This window comes from Peromyscus leucopus, chromosome 9 (assembly GCF_004664715.2).
Source record: "Peromyscus leucopus breed LL Stock chromosome 9, UCI_PerLeu_2.1, whole genome shotgun sequence".
Lineage (NCBI taxonomy): Eukaryota > Metazoa > Chordata > Mammalia > Rodentia > Cricetidae > Peromyscus > Peromyscus leucopus.
In genome coordinates this window covers 42,068,808-42,081,466 of record NC_051070.1, presented here as the reverse complement: position 1 = coordinate 42,081,466, position 12,659 = coordinate 42,068,808, and positions in this window count along the sequence as shown.

The following is a 12,659-nucleotide window of genomic DNA, read 5'->3' as shown; positions in this document are numbered from 1 at the left end:
TAATTGATTAACAAAGTTTTATGCAAGTTATGTATATTTCAGCCAGTTCCTTTTGTGCTGGCAGGCAGCTATTTGTGGTTTCAGTGTAGCAGATTCCCATTCTGTTTCTACTCTGCAAAATCTTTAAACAAGTGGTCAGCTAATCATCTATATTTCTTTACACACAATAGAGTCATTTAATTTCCTTTCACAGTTTTGTTTTTTCAAGGTGCATACCAAAACCTGTGATTAATCCTGTAAGCTACATGACCAAGGAAGTCAGACCTAACCTTGGGTGTAGAAACAAATTTGTCTTCTTTCATCATCAGGCTGTTTATCCACAGGCAGAATTCATGAGTCTTAAATGCATGAAACTTCTTTGTTCTTATTTTCCATCCTCTGCAAATCTCATATCTAAGGAAGGGAAAGGTGATGTCTGGCTTTTTTTTTTTTTTGCCATTTTGTATCTCTTACTGGAGCAATTGGCAGAATAACCTAAATTATTTCCCTATCCACCTGTATCTTTAGGCTGACTAAGAAAGTTCAATTCAATCATTGATTCAACTAAGTATCATTGCTCTTATAAAAATTATCTTCAGTATGAAATGTAAGTAAATCGCCAAGTGAGGAGTGAGATTTTCCCATGAAACAATCACCCTATACTAGATACAGTGGGATGTGTTAACATAGTAATCACACCACGCCAATACAGCAGACACACAGTAGCAGCAAGCAGGAGGAAGCACAGCAGAATCAAGGGACGTTCTAGAAACAATATCCCAGGCTTTTGCCCTTAAAGGAACCCATTGTACCTTTGCTATCCACTGGACTATATTCCATAAACTCCATTGCTAACTGGAGTTCCTCTGATATGGTCACCGACACTCTTTGAAGGAGGGTATCCCAATAGCACGCAGACCTCACCAATCAGATTAGTGATCATTACTGCAAGCTTTGGGGATCCTTGTCTCTGCTTTCCGAAGATGGAATTGCAGTTGGATTATTACACCCACTAGCATTTATGTAGGTTCCCAGGATCTATTCATGCTTTCTATGATTATTAATTACATTTTAAGTGCATTGTTGATTTAAAATTTTTAAGAAAATTATGTATGGGGTGATATACACATACCATGATATATAAATTTCTTTGTAAATGGTAGTCTGTCACTCCTTGAGCCTTAAAATTATCTGATAATCTTTTTGAAATGTAGTGACACTAGCTTCAGAATGGCTATTTTAACAGTATAAAAATTATTTGAAATGTATAGACTTTGAATCTGACTCATTTTGATTTGTGATGTTTTCTACTTACAAGTTCATTATACTAAAAATTTAATAAATCATTTTTTTTTTAAATATCACCACATGGAGACTGGAAATTGCTTATTGGTTAATAGCACTTATTGCTCTTTTGGAGGACTGAGATTTTCTTCCCAATATTTGTATCTCATAGCTCATAATCATTTGTAATTCCAGATCTAGGGCCTCTGCTAGACTCTTCTGAGGTCTGAGCTCACCTGCAAACATGTGGTAAACACATATTCACTCAGGAACACACATGTCACATCCAATAATTTAAGCAAATACTTTTTAAGTATTCTTGTAATCTCCCCATATAGGAAGGTTATTGTAAAAGCCCCAGTTTTTTTTTCTAATTAAGGAAATGTTTTCCTCATATAAACATAAGTTTATCCAAAGTTTTGATAGCTTCTACATGTTAGGAAATTGGACCAAACAGATAAAGAAGGCGGCATGTATCTTGAATATGGATGCCACATGTCAGAGCAAACGAGAGAGCCTTTGAAGGGAGCATTGTTTCTCTTTTATGTAAAAGAGAAGAATATTGGGTGATGGTTACCTGAGAATCAGATCTTTATTTAATGCTCACAATAATGAGCCTTTATATCAGTGGGGCTCTCAACTTGTGAGTCATGACCCGCTTCAGGGTCACATATCAGATATACTGCATACCAGATATTTGCATCATGATTCCTAACAGTAGCAAAGTTATAATTTTATGGTTTGGGGGTGTCACCACAACATGATGAACTGTACTCAATGGTCACAGCATTAGGAAAGTTGAGAACCACTGCTTTAAATGGAACATCTCAATAGTTTTTCCTCTGTTTGATTCATAACAAAATACTCAATTTCTTCTTCTTAGAAATGTACAGCCAATGTCATTAAAGAATACTTAAAACATACATTGGTATGTGATATAAACTAATATCTTTCGTTACTAATTAAGCCTAGTTGATCAATAGCAAGTGGAAAGCAACAGTGTACAGCAATGAAATATCACCACATTCCATATTTATAGATGTCACAATTAAAATAATAGAGACTATGATTTTAGGAGAGGGCAAGGTTGTTGTCTACATGGGAAAGGTTGAAGTGAGGAAAAGGAAGGGAGAAACAATGTTACATGTTAATTAAAAAAAACAAAAGTTAATAACAGAAAGAACTAAAATATATAACTTGATTCACTATCCAGCTATGGAGATGATAAATTTCTATTCTGTTTAAGCACATACTAAAGGCAATGCCTGCTCTGTATAAAGTCTTTAGGATTCAATGATGATGCAGTGGCATAGATCTGATAAATATCAAGTACCACGATGGAAAAAAAAATCTGAAAGTAGAAAAGTCTGTAAATGATTTCTTTAAAGACTCATAAAATATGCCACAGGTAGCCAGCCAGTGTAGAAGAAGTTCCAACAAGAAGAAATATGTTCAGGAAGCTTGTCATGAACAAGAAGTCTGCAGCCGGGAGGCTTGCAAAGCAGAATTACAATAATGTAGGCTGCTGGCAATTTAGCATAGTCAGAACCTCTGAAAATATATACAGGCTATTAAAATGCTGATGACTTGTTCTTGTGTCAGAAATGACAAAGATGAGGAAAAACTAAGACTCCATTGTCATTACAAAAACCACAGGATCATACAACATGGCCGAGCATTGTCATCGGAATGAAGACAGTGTGAGCTTATCTGCTTGAAATGTTTTCTTCACACTCAAGCTAAAATTAGCTGGAAATGTGATTCTGCTATATTTAAAAAGATTACATTTTCCCAGAGTTTTATTTAGAGGAAAAATCATGTCTTTATAAGCAAAGATACTCCTTGCAGGATCCTGTACAACCCCATGAAGCTGTGATCTCAGCATCCCTGCAATTAGACTCATGGTCATCTCTACAGTTCATAGAAATTTATTCCATTACCTCTACTGATGTGGTCTGCGTACAGCTTTGGATGTGTTTAGTTGCTCATATCCCACATACGGTTCAAGATTCAGATGGATCCTAGTTACAAGGCCTTTTGCAGCAATGCTCTCATTTGTTTCTGTAGGAGAATTCATACGCAGGGAAAATAAAACATAAATGCCTAAATAGTATCGTTAATTCAGTCTATATATGAATACAGAGCAGAATATTAAGTTGTCCATGATAAGATTTACATACTTCAGAGTGAAATGTGATTACTTCTATTTCTGTTAAATGTTGCCAGTGTTTAAAAAATATATCAATATCACATTTTTTTGTGACCTAATGTCAGCACAATCATTTCGGGTTATTTATCAATACTGACTCTAAAATTATAATTGCATTTAAAACTGTTGAAGTTTAAAATGGAGACTATTTCCAAATTTTCACAAATATGAAACAGAGGAACATCATTTCTAAGGTAAATCTTTGACTCTATGTCAACATATTTAAGTAGATGGTTCTGACAATTATGGTTCTGTAATTAAATGAAAAACATATAGTGAAAAGGGTAGAGAAGTTGCTTATGTGAATACAGGGAATTAAGATAGGTTACTTATTCAATATGGTATCAAGCACTATACACATCAGCTTTTCAAAAAGGAAGATGCACACATGGGACTGAAGGGCTGCATCAGCAGATGAGATTGTTTCCCCGGTTTTCAGAGCAATTTAATGGACTAAGAAACAGATGCAAGGGAAATTTTAAGTGTATTGTCATGTGATTATAACATTAGGCAAGAAAGGTTAATAGACATTTCTGAATTGTTCAAACTATGGATTCAGACAGTATTTTGACCAACTAGGTCTATTCTGGGTGAAGATCTGGCTTCTGCCAAAGGAAACTAATTCTGTATAACTGAGGCTCTGAGTGTCTGTTTTCTTCAGGGCTATCGGAGGGTAGAGGATTAGGAATGTGAAAGGCAAGCATGACAGAGTGGGAATAAAAGTGATAGGTAGGGAGTTGAAGAGTATATAGTCTAATAATTTAATTACAGTATGCCTTCAAGACTGACAAAGCACCAGCAGAAAGTAGTGAGCAAGCTTCTATAGTTGGAAGCTACAACAGTTGCTGTAAGAAGGTAGCCTGAGCATGCCTCTATGTGCCTCAGTTAGAAGGGGGTATCTGTGACAGCTTGTACTTGACGTCTTGGTTCATTTTCTCCCTCAATGTGTCTATGTTTTCCCTGTAATATGCCTTAGTCACAAGCCTACTAAAATTTCCTGAGTTGTACCAGGCTGGCAACCATCATATCCATGTTATTGATGATTCTTCATACTATTTCATATTTTCCCCAAACAAAAGTTTTGAAATTAAATTGATCTGTTGTAATTAAATCAATCAGTTAGAAAGGAAAATGATCACGGAACTACTATATAAACCAAATTTTATGATACATGTAGGAAATTCTAGGAGAAAAAAATAAAAGAGTGAAAGTAATACTGTGAAAATATAAAATTCAAACACAGCTTGTCATGAATTTTTTTTTATGGAGTAGGCCACTTGCACTGAAAAAAAAAAGAGAAAGGATACTATTTCTTTTTATGAACACAGTCCTTCTACTGAATATCAGTTATCTGCTATTAGTGCTATGTTCCCCCCCTTTTTTTCTAAACACTGAAACATAGCCATCTGTTTTGATTTCACAAGTAACACAACCAAGGCTCAGAGTGACCAATCTAATTTCATGCATCTATCAACGTTGAAAACATGGATCATGGCCCAGAATATTCTTTCTACACACACATAAACACACAGACCAACATGAATATGTATAGATACATATAATGTTGCTATAATATAGAAACGATGTGACCATTTAACAGTATGTGAGTACACAGTCATTTGAAAGTACAAGCTTAACAATTAAACAATTTTTAGGCTTGGAGACAATAGCCATCAGATTAGCCAGAATTGAAGTTTGAAAGGATTGGCTTGATTAAGATGGTAGTGCTACATTTCACTGCTTTAAGAACTCCACAAATTTACAGTAACTGCATAAATAAGATTTTTATGGTACAGACAACACTTATAGAATTATATAAACAGAAGTATTCATAAAAGTTTACAGAAATAAAATGCTATAAAAAAAGACATGTGAAGGTTAGGTTTCCAAAGATGATATGAGATATTCATCTTCAATTTTACAGTAAATACAAGGGAAGGAATATTACTATAGTAGTAAGCTTTTTGTTTTAAAATATATCTATGTAACATTGCTTAACATTGTATAAAATTAAACATACTCTTATATTAAAGAAAGCGAAAGAGCCGAGATTAACTGTATGAAGCATTCAGACTCTTGTCACATTTTCATTCTTGTCCCTGAAGTGTCTTCTTGTTCTTTAACTGTGTGGGCTCTATTTGTCACAAGGAATCAGAAAAACAGTGAAAAGTTGTCAAGTTGAACTCAAAGAAAGTCTATACATGGCCCCATCATACTTATTAACTTAGGTATTAATTTTCAAGCAATTTCTTCAAAACTCTTAGATGGAGGCTAAATGGAGCTGTGTTCAGTGACCCCATCATTGCATTGTTATTGAAAAGTCCAATAGAAACTTAGATTACTAACTAAATTAAACACATTAAAAGCTTATCTGGAACTCCAAATTATAGCCTTTGAAACCTTAAAAAGTCAGAAATACAAAGACAGCTATATTTAACTGATTTAAAAGAAAAAACAACACAGCTGGAAATTTATCATAAGACACAGTGTTCATAATGGAAAACTGCATGTAGCTTCCATCAACACCTAGCCAAGCATTCTAAGAAGTTTCCATTTAAAGACAAGGTGCATTTCTGTTCAGATATCACATTTCTGAACACAGGAGGGCATTTGTTCTTACTTAAGAAGAATAAAGGTTCTTTAAACATTCTTACACCTTACGAACAATAAGCAAATATGATTCCCAAGTCTGAGACAAACAGAATGGTTCTTAAGACAAGCTTAGTGAAGCATATATTTAGGATAAAACCAGACAGGAAAGCCATCAGTAACGTAGCTCTCTTAGACAGAGCTGTAGTTTGCCTTGAACATAAGCCAAGAATTCAGGGTTACACATCAGGAAAGGAAGGTTGTGAAACTTGGCCTGGTAGTTTGGAAGTAAGACAACTCTACACTGAAGGAGGACCATGGGTTGCCTGTCTTAGAAACTGAACTGATGCTTACCTGTGACGTGTCAGAATGACTTCTTAATCTGTGCATTTGTGTGTTTGTGTACGTGTATGCGTGAAGATGTACATGAACCTGTGTATACCTGTGTGGAGAGGCCAGAGGATGGATATTCTTGGGTATCATACTCAGGAACAGTGTTCACTTCTTTTTATACAAGGTCTTCCACTGGTCTGGAACTCTCTAAGTTGGGCTAGGCTTGTCAGCCTGTGAGCTTCAGCGAATCTCTCTCTCTCTCTCTCTCTCTCTCTCTCTCTCTCTCTCTCTCTCTCTCCCTCTCTCCCTATCATTGGAATTGCACACATGAACCACAATGTGTGGAATTTTTGTTTGGCTCTGGGAATGGAATTCAGGTCTTTATGATTGTAAGGCAAATACTTTTCCACCTGAGCCATCTTTTGGACTTTTTGAGTATATTAAGAAAAAGAATGCTAGTTACGTTATATGAAATGAAACTTTCTTTTACCTTCCCTTGACTCTCCTTTGACTTTTAACAACAATGGAGGAGCTGACTATTTGTGATTAAATGGAAGAAACTAGTGGCTTCTGTACAGTGTATGTTTGTAAAGAAAATACATCACCGATCAAAAAAGATTTAGTTGTTAATAAGATAAATTTAGTCATTTGGCTTTTTTGTTATAGAGTACATGAATTATTTAAATTAAAATAAGGATAAACATATTTTCTCCAATCTCTTTATACATTTTTCATAAATTAAGAAAACAAAATATTTTATTCAGCGCATGCCAGCTCCCATCAATACATTTGTTAAGTTTTGTTGTGGTTTTGTTTGTTGTTTTTGACAGAATCTTACTAGAATGAAGATGAATCATGAACTCATAGTCGTCCCATTTCAGACCTAAGTGCCTGGTGTCAACAAGTGTCACCATGCCTTGCTTAGTTCTTTTAATTGGTGATCAAAATAAATGTGATATGGTTCCTATTTTAAAGTCTTCCTTAAGTACATGATGAATTTTAGTTTTTAAAAGTTTTGAACACTGTCGTAAATATGTGTTTACCCATGAGCCTTTGATGTTATTTTCAAATATTAGCTATAGAGAAATCACATTTGAATATGGGAAAGTAATGTACCATTTAGACTTGAGAACCAACTGTTGATTCCTTCTAGCTATCTTCAGGTTGAGTTGTCAGGCTTCCTCAAATAATTTTCATGGACATATGGGAAAGCTAGAAGTCTTTTGTAAAGACCTTCTTTGTTTCATTTGACTTGTTGAAGACCATTTTATTTTTTTTCCTATTATTGAAAATAGATTTTTTTTTTTACATGCTGTATTCTGATTATGGTTTCTTGTCCCTCTACTCCTCCCAGTTCCTCCCGCTCTCCTTCAATGTTAAGTTTAAGAAAACTTCACAATTCCTAACATAAAATAACCATCCAGTCTATGGCGTTTTGTTATGAGAGTCCAAGCACAAATATGAAAGAATGCTAAGGGGCCAAAGTGAACAATTTATTGAGGACGTAAGACTAAGACTATAAATTCTGGTAAAATGAAATAAAAATAAGAAACAAAATAGACAAACAAAAACTACAACATAAATATGTGGCAATTCAGGAGACAACTGAAAAATGCAGACAAAAGCTAACAAAGAACAGTATGAAGAAAACTGACATTGGAAAAGAAGTTTCAGAAATGCATATGTAAATATTTGAAAGAGTCAATATGTGGCATTGGTACTGCAAATTGATATGCTACTAATGTGAGTTATGAAAATAGAAAATAAAAACTGGTGTGTTGGATTTATGTATAATAATCTGGAAGATTTCAAGCCTCCAGGCACCTCCTCAAATTGTTCCAATTTAGCTGGTTGTGGTATGCCAGTACACGCTCAGCTATCACCAGTCCTTTGGAGACAAAAGAAAATACCAGGAAAAATCCTCAGCCTCCTGCTGTACTCTTGTACAGCATTTTCATTTACTCACATAGCCATTGATGAAAATAATGCTAGAAATGTAAGTCTGCTGATTAAATTCTCAACGCATGGGATGAAAAAGTAAAGAATACTAAGTAAAGTTGTATTTAAGATTTAAGAATGGAAGATTATACATGTAAATCCTAACAGAGGAACAGAGAAATTAGTGTCTGTAGGAAAAATCACACATTATTGCCTCATTTTTCTTATCTTGAATGCAATCACCTCTAGGAAGTGCCATCTCCATGAAAGCACTGTGATTCTCCTTCCCTCAATTTTAAGGAAAGGCACAATGGGAAATGAAATATGAACAGCTCCAGTTACATGCAAATTTATAAGGATTTTGTAAGAGATTTAATATACTAACTATTCTTGGAGCTTACAATTTCTCAATTTTGGAATCATGCAATCTTAAAAATCAAATAAAACATGATTATTTTTATTCATGGTAAGAGATTACATTATTCACTTGGCATAAGAAACAATATGAAAGTTACCATAGTATTTGCAAAAGCTTGACAAGGAAATAAGAAAAAATTGAGTTTGAATAACTTTAAAAAATGACTTTGTAATATCAGAAGCTACACGCAAACTCTGCCCCACATGAGTTGAACAAGAATAACACCAATGGACATCTCAAAGTAGGAGGGAAATGCTCACGAGGCTTCAACCCTACACAAAGACTATAGGCAACTGAAAAAAGCTGACTGAGCTGGGTGGTGGTAACCCACGCCTTTAATCCCAGCACTTGGGAGGCAGAGCCAGGCAGATCTCTGTGAGTTCAAGGCCAGCCTGGGCTACAGAGTGAGTTCCAGGACAGGCACCAAAACTACACAGAGAAACCCTGTCTCAAACAAACAAACAAACAAACCCAAACAACAGGGGGAAAAAAAAAATCTGAGACTGGGAGAAGTGGCCTTCTCCAGGGAGGAGCATATCAGTTGGTTTTCCAGTGCCAAATGGTCAACCCTGAGAGCATACAAAGGAATAACACTATATGGAATAAGCATGTTGTTTAGGAATATAAATATTTGTACACACACATATGCTTTCAAAAACAATTAGTGAAAAAAGAGGTCAATAAATTTGAAAGAGTGTGGGGAAGGGTGTAAAAGACAGCTTAGAGGGAGAAAAGGGACAGGAGAAATGTTATATTATCATCTCAAAAGTAAAGTGTTAAAAAGGAAAATATTTGAATAGGTTATGTAAAAATTCTAACATTATTACTTGCTTTTGTAATAGTATCTCTTCCAAATCTTCCAGGTTCAAATGGTCCATGGAATGACTTGAAATAACTTAAATGTGTACATTTTTAATAGCCTAGAAAATAAAATTTATGTGATAGTGTTCAAATTATAATTCTCTTGAAACAAATAAAAGTGAAACACAAATTCACATTCACATAAGCACAAACATGAAAGGCTGTACTGACCTAATACTGACAGTGACATGTACTTTTCACAAGTAATTTCTAGATGATTAATCTTGTTACTTATTTCCTTTGATTAGTTTTTGTTTGTTTGTTTGTTTTTTGAGACAGGGTTTGAATGTATATTCATGACTGGCCAGGTAGTAAATATGCACTCCAGGCAGGTTTCAATCTCATGGTAATCCTCCTATTTCAGTCCCCTAATCAATTAAACATTTAAGTTTAGATTATATTTTATGTGTGTGTGTGTGTGTGTGTGTGTGTGTGTGTGTGTGTGTGTGTGTGTGTGTGTTATATGTGTGAGATGTGTGTGTGTGTGGTGTGTGTATTGTATATATGTGTGTGGTGTGTGGTGTGTGGTGTGTGTGTGTGTGTGTGTGTGTGTGTGTTTGTGTGTGTGTGCATGTGTCTTCTTTTATTACTTTCATCTTATTTTTTGAGGCAGGGTCTCTCAGTGAACCTGACCTCATCAATTCTGCTAGACTGCCTTCTCCCAAAGTCCTTCTATCTCTGCCTTCCCAGTTTTGGTTTTACAAATGTGCATCCCTGTGCATAGCTCTTTGAGGAGCTGAACTAGGGTGGCAATCTCATTACTGACTAAGGTATCACCCCAGAACTTTCTTTATAATTTAATAAGAAAAGGTATTTTATAATATTGAGGCATGGAATATTAATCGTTGTTCTGTGTACAGAACCTTGTCTAAGGGGATGGTAATCTCCCAAAGTTTTGCTTAATAGTTTTCAAAGTATAAAGAGATAATAAAAAAAATTGTGATTGATAGGTTTATTCTATAGTACTGGGGGGTTCTACCAATGAATTTATATTTAGTATTTTATGTTGCAGAAGGCAATCTTAAAAATATCATTTATATTTATTATTATTATGGATGTTTATCTACAATATGTATGCTTGAGCATGGGTGCATTTGTGTGATGGCATGCATATGGAGAACAGAGAGTAATTTTTAGCAATCAATGTTCTCTTACTGCCCTGGAATCCAGGTATGAAAAGGCCATCAAGTTTTCTTGTCAAGCATTTTCCCCCACTGAGCTGTCTCTCCTGCCCAAATGTCTGTGTTTGAAAAGTCATATAAAAGAGAAAATGACATTGATAAAATAGCCGAGTCAGATTTCTAAACAGCTGAGCTAATATTTTTAATCACACGTGCTTGTCCTTGTACTTAAAACGAAAAGATACTTAAACTATGGGTCGGTCTTTTCCCTTTTCCCTTTGAAAGAGCACATGAACATAATTTAAAAGTCTCTTTACAGTCAAGGTGAGCACTTAAGTCCTCGAAGTCTATTGGCTACTGTGTGCATTTTGTAGAAGATGGTATCATTGGTATTCCTCATTTTCCAAAAGGCAACGTGACTCATCATGTATCCTTAGGACATAGTTCTGAAGGCAGCATATCCTCCAGACACTTGATGCTAATAATGTATTTGATTAACCAATAAACATAATCCTTACACAGCAATGTAAGTGTGTCAATTACTGGTCAATGTATTAGCACACCATATGTCTTTAATCTCTGACATCAAGAAGCTTACTTCCTGTTAGAGTAAGATGAAAAGTCTATACTTGTCTATCCTGAGCAGCCAAGCTCAACAATTCTACAAGCAAGATATTAGACTATATTACCTAGGAGACAGTTGATAATCTGGAGTGTTAACTAACTTGACTTCCATCAAACAGATTGACTGAAAGAAACATGTTTAAACTCTGTCCTTACTAACTTGTGGGTCTGGGTGAAATATTTCTGAGCATTGTACACATAGCTGATTTGCAGACATAGGGAATAGGAGGAACCAAATTCTGCCTTCTTTGTGAGAATATCTGCTTAACCTGGCATTTAACTTTTCAGAGCTGTCATTGATGCCACTTATATTGAGATTACTGTGGTCTAATTAGAGACATATGGGATTAGAAAGACAGGTTGTTACATCTAGCTTGTTCTTGTGTGCTCAAGGCAGAGACCACACAACATACACCTATTGTCTGAGCTGGAACTTAAATTCCCAGGAACATCCTCCCCCACCACCATGCTATTCTTATGTGCACTACTCATGTCTGCTACTCCCAGACTCCTAATATTTCATTTTGATTCAAATATATGGCCTTGAACCCTTGGAAAGATATGTCTGATTAGGTCACATTTTTCTATGAAAACAATTCAGAATATACATAGAAAACCATTAAGCAAAACATAAGGAGGCTGCCATCCCTTTAGAGGATTCTTGTTTATATGTTTATGTGTAACTAGGTGTTTCTACATAATTAATTATTGTGGTAAACAATTTCTTTGTGTGTTCTCTACTGCAAGGCTAGTTTGTACACCTGACCCAGATACCAGTTCTCTGTGATAGAACAAAATTTCTTAGCTTTAGTTGCCCAGTATTAAATATCCTTGTAAAGCAAAGTTTTCACTTTAGTGTTTCTTGTATCTTCTAAATCACAGTTGATTCTTCCCCAGCTAACCAGATTCTCTGATTCCTAACTCAAAATATGCAGTGACTCCAAGAGAGTCTTTAAGTGACTCTCAAATTTTCCTCTGGAACTTCACAAGCAAGGCCTCCATAGTCCATTTCTCTTAACAGTTTTATCTTCCTAGAGCTCATAGAACAGCTCACCAAGTGTCTCAGTTGGGGTTTCTGTTACTGTGAAGAGACACCATGACCATGGCAACTCATACAAAGAAAAACACTTAGCTGAAGTGGCTAGCTTACAGCTTCAGAGGTTCAGTCCATTATCAACTTGGCAGGAAGCATGGTGTCATGCAGGCAGACTTGGGGCTAGAACTTAGAGTGTCATTTCTTGCAGGGAACAAGAAATCAAATGAGACACTGGGCTGTTTTATGAGCATAGGAAACCTCAAAGCC